Source organism: Alligator sinensis, unplaced genomic scaffold (assembly GCF_000455745.1).
Source record: "Alligator sinensis unplaced genomic scaffold, ASM45574v1 scaffold122_2, whole genome shotgun sequence".
In the NCBI taxonomy this organism is placed as follows: domain Eukaryota; kingdom Metazoa; phylum Chordata; order Crocodylia; family Alligatoridae; genus Alligator; species Alligator sinensis.
The window spans coordinates 2,997,287-3,002,892 of NW_005841984.1; positions in this window are offsets into that span (position 1 = coordinate 2,997,287).

Sequence of the window (5,606 nt, forward strand, 5' to 3'; positions counted from 1 at the left end):
ACTTCATTGAATGTTTTTCATTATTTGATGTGTATATAGTGACCAGCCATGGCCATTTGTCTTTAACTTACTTTTGATTCCCAGAGATTTGGTTTTACAGCACCTTTGCATTCCTCAAGTGACAGAAGGGCTATAGCATAGCTGGAAAAGCCCATTTGAGAAGTCCACTGATATAAAGTGTATGAATCTATATCCATGCCTTCCCTCAACCAAAGTGATGGGTCAAAAAAAGAAGGGCACAGTAGTTGTTGTGGAGCTGTGCTGTGTCTCTCCCATCCTTCACTGGAATAAGGACTTATCAGGAATCTGGGAGAGTAGTGGAATGCGTCTGTCAGTAATTGACCTAACTGCCAATAACTGACCTATCGATACCTTGCATCAGGGTCCTGGCTCTTAGGATCAGAGAAGCAATTTGTGATCCTTGATTTTCTACGTGGAGTTCTGGCACAGAATGAAATCTTGCCTAAACAGCTTATGATGTTTTAGTATATCCTATCCCATTTTGGCAATGCAGTCAGTGTAACAATAGGTGAATCTTTACACACCAGTACTGCATTATATAGCTTTGTTTCAGTCAGCCTGGTTAGTGGTGGACAGAATATATGTTTTACTCTGGGTAGTTTGAACAGAAGAGTGTTTTACTCAACAAGTGGAATAAAGTGCTCCTCGATGCTAGGAGAAAATCCTGCCCTGAACATTTAAGGATATATAAAGTTTCATCAGTCTGTACAGACAGCTTGGATTTTATAGTTGTTTCCTTTTACAGGATTTTAAAGGATGGAACCCATTATGAAGCCTGTGAGTGGTGAGTGCAGTTTTTTCAGTCGAAAGAGCTGGTTATAGAATGAGTTTCCAGAAGAGATTATTACACAAATCGAGCCTGAACACCATTAGGAAATAATGCAAAATCTTCTCCGATAAAATTTTGTCACCAGACCAGAACAACTGTCCCAGTATCAAATAACCATCACACTAAATAAAGCTTTCTAGAACTTGAAAAGAAAGACAAGGACAAGCCTCTTTGACTTCACTATTGCCAATCTGTTTTATGTGGAATACACTCTGGTAATACTGTGGCAGTCAGAAATCCTGATAAATGCATATAGCAGGTAAAAATGGAGTAGTGAGAGAATGATGGCAAAGCACCACTTGGACAAAAGAAAAGGAGAAGATAACACTCACAGACAGCAGTGATTTTAGGTGAAATCTGGGCTCCACTATAATCAGCATCAAGACTCCCATAAATTTCAAACGGGTCACAATTACACATGTAGTTGTTGTGTATGGAGTAAATATTTATAAAATGAAACCTATTGGGAATAAAATCAGTGGCAAACATCCCTTTAGCTTCTGTGAGATAAATAAAAGGCCATCTGTGTGTATGTAATTAACATCTACATTATATATAGGTTAGATAATAATAAGGTAATTTTAAGTAAATTATTTTATTTTGTCCAGTAGTTCATGGTAAATACATTTTAATTTGTTTTTTAAAGTTTCTTCTAACATTTAACAACTAAAGAGGTCAGATACCATGGGGAGAAGGGCTTTACCTTTATTAATTCTCTTGTTCAGATCAAATCAAAGTAGTTTTGAAGCCTAGCGCTTTTTACTAGTGTTTAACGTTGGACTGGAAATGGGTGATTGACTATTGTATCATGTGTTCAGTGCTCTTTGCTGATGACTAGCTGATTGTTTGGGGCACTACATTCTTGTAAACATTTTTCAACTGTCTGTCCTGTGAACCAATTGCCTTATACATCTGATTAATTGAGCCATTATTCCAGCTAAGTGCTACAGCCACTTTATCATGTCTGAATAAGATACATTCTCCATTCTTTTGCCTGCAATGTCGTCGGCTCTATGCCAGATTTTAAAGGAAGTTTGATTTGTTTTGTAAAATACTTTTGGCTCTGCAAATAATTGAGTGATTATGCACAGCTACTGGTTTTTAAAAAATTCAGATATTATCCAAAGATTGAGGTGACAAATTTCCACAAGTAGGCAGTTTAAACAAAGTCAATCAGTGTATATTTCACAGGGGTATTAAAAGAGTAGGGGGAGAGAGGAACTAACTGGCAACAATGTTGCTTAATAGGGAAGACTTTGAATTTTCATCAGTTTTTTGCAGCAGATGAAAAGTTTCATTTTCAGCATAAATGTTATCAAGTGCCATGTAAAGGATTTCCCACCTCTTGAAAATGTAATCTCATTTAATGAAATTTCATTTAATTTTTTGTGACAATTACTCAGTAAAAATGTAAAAGGTTTGCCTCTTAAATGACTCCCCAATCTGATCTCTCCTAAACGGATGTGAAGGAGGGGTATTTTTTATCAGCCTGGGTGCTTCTACTATGTTTTCAGTCAAAGTTTCCATTGGTCTGTATTTCTACTCACCCAGGATAACTAGAAATAAGAGGAACTACACTTGAGTTTTGTAGAAATGAGGAAAATTGAACTCCAGGTTTCCTTTCCAATTCAGAGGGGACAGGATCTTGGATCACTGATATTCAGGAGTGGCTGACAGGTTGTAGTTAGATACTTTTTACATTCTGTGCTTTAGCTTGCTGTCTGAGCTCCTACCAAATTGAATAAAAGTCTTCCCAGAGGTTAGGCAGTGGGACTGGTCCTTTCAAGTCTATAGAATAGACCGGTGGTGCTCAGTCTCGGTTCTGCAGCCCAGACTCAGTCCACAGAACCTGTCATCCGGCATATGGGTTTTCCATGGATCCAGAAATTTAGCAGCAAGGGAATAGTGGCAATTATCATTGCTACTGCTCCCCCACTGCTCAATGTCAAAGTTCTATGGCCCGGATGACATGTCCCCACATACAGAGCCAGGGCTGCAGGCATGATTTGCCATATAAGGCTGAAGGCCAACCCTCTACATCGGGCATGATCTGATGAATGGGGCTAGGGCTGTGGCCCGATTCAACGTGTAGGGCTGGGGCCGTAGGCATAATCTGGAATGTGAGACAGGGGCCTGATCCAGCGCTGGTGCATGGTCCCAGCTTTACACGCCAGATTGAACCTATGAACTAGATCCAACCCAAGGCCTAAACGGTTGGGCACCAGTAGGGTAGGCACTCAGCAGACTCCATAGAATTCAGTAGATCTATGCTAATATGCAATGTATGATCCCTGTACATAACGTTTATCCTTATTGTACTCCTTAAGTTAGTCTGCTAATGTTTTTGGTTTTATCTCATTATTTAACTTCAGGAAAATTTAAATTCTTAAGCTTTTTGTCAAGTAAAATAGAATGGGTTCACTAATGTAACTGCCTTGCTGGTAAGTAGAATTGCTAGAAAAATATAATGATTGTCTGCAAATTTACTATGGTCTTCAAAATAGTTAGCATTTGATTAATGCATCTAGGGCCTTGTTTCACCCTCATGGAGTAGATCATTCATGCAAAGGTCCATTGGGTTTGTGAGTGAGTCTAAGGATCCATCTGCCTGGAGCTAACTGAAAGATCAGAATTTATGGGAAAGCACAAGTCATGACATCATAGCATGTACATTCATTCTCCACCAAACAACAAGTACACAAAAACAAATCCATCGATATAAGTAAGGGTTTTGAGTTCTCAGTCAAATATGGAAAGTGGCAATCTCTACAACATTTTAATCATACCTAGCTTTCATTTACCGTACATTATTATATTGTTTCATGGCACGAACCAGATTGTTTAAATAGATATCATGCTGTTCTCACTTAAAAAAATAGAAAGCCATCATCCATTGTCAAAATCTGGTGTCTCTACTGTTTGATGATAAAAAAGGTAGTTTATGCAAGCTAGCCAGGTAGGAATTCTATGACTTGACAACATTAATATAATGTGGGTAAATGGTTTTATACAAGTGCCTACTCTCTCTGAGTAGAATATTAGAGCTGAACTTCACCAGGAAAGAAAATGGTGAAAGAAAAACAAAAAGTGATCTCATATCAACCTAGGAGCTAAGTTAATGTGCTCCCATCGCAATTAAGACAATAAATTAGCATGCTTAAAACCACTATTCTTCATTTTAATTAGCTTAATGTTTTGACCAGGTTATGCACTTTTAAGCTCACTCTGTGCCATTTAGAGTGGAGAGAAATATTAAGGCTTTTACTTTTAATTAGGGATTAATGGGCTGAATACAAACATATATACTTTTAGAAGAGTTTCTTATATGAGATATGAGCCAGAAACCTACCACAGTCAATAGGAATCTGTGTTGCCTTTCATGAGCTTTGAATTAGGCCCATGGTTTACCTCTTCACTCAGAAGAAAAGTCTTTTTTGTAGAAAAGATGACATGATCTCACAGAGAATTTAGATCTTCAAGCTGTTGTCATGCAGGCTGCAGCTACAGTGAATTATCCAAGAAATAATGCTGATTTGATCTCTGCACAGAACCCAGGCTGATCATAGCAATCCTATTCTTGAGTCCTGTTTCATGACCCACTAAGGTGCTATAACAAAGGTTATTAGAAAGTGGACATAATGCTAGAATGGAATGACGTCTTTCCGAAAGAAAGGCTAATTCAATTGGTGAGTGTCACTTAATGAAGGAAAAGTTTAAACCAATAGCAGCAATTGGGCAGAGGTGCATTATCAAGTGATATATGTGATCAAAGTACAATTATAATGTATATCAAGAATAAATTAGATAAGGCATTCATGGTAATATTACAGCATATTTGTGTAGTGCTATAAAACGTGCAGGAGATCTGACTCTGGGGGATGGACCCTCAGCTGGTGTGGACCAACTTCAGTGGAGTATTGCCAACACACATGGACTGAGAGCTTAAGCTTTCAGCTCAAGTATGAACTCTTGATTCCATAAACCTGTAGCTGAAACAGAGAAGGCAGCAGTATTTAAAGCAACTGGGTAGATAGGCAACCCCCAGCATGCATGCAAATTAGTGGCACATGGAGACACTTTCCTCAGCATGCCGGGAGGTGTGCTGAGAAAATGGGGGTTTTTTTCAGTTGCTGCTCTAGGCTCTTTCAAGAGACTCAGTAAGAGATGGTGCCTAAAGAGACCTTGAGAGGAACTATAGGGCTGGGATTGTGCTGCCCCCACTCCCCTCCCCTCCTGGCCTGTTGCACTGCCTCCTTCCTGCTGCAGTGTGGTCGCAGCCCCAGGGCAGGGGGCCTGCTTAGCCCAGTGCGGCATCCCCCCACAACCTCCTGGGGAGGAGGCAACTGGCTGATGGGAGGGCCAGGGCCTCAGTGGGCTGCACTGCACCCTGGAGGCTGGCTCCCTGGGGAGCACGGGGGCTGCAGCAGGGCCAGGGAATCATTGGATTGGTCTTTGTCCTGCAGCCCAGCAGCTTGGATGTGTTTCTCTGGTTGTGTGTATATGTCTGCCTGTTTCTGTGTGCGCCTGTGTGTGCACATATGCACATGTGTGTCTGGTTCTGGGTATGTGTGTGCACATGTCTGTTCTGTCTGTGTTTTTGCGTGTGTGTGTCTGGGTCTCTGTGTTTGCGCACATGTGGTTCTGCGTGTGTCCATGTACGTGTGTCTGGTTCTCTGTGTTTGCATGTGTGTGTCTGGTTCTCTCTCTCTCTCTCTTTTTTTCTCTCTTCCTTTCTCTTCTGTTTTTTCTTTCTCTT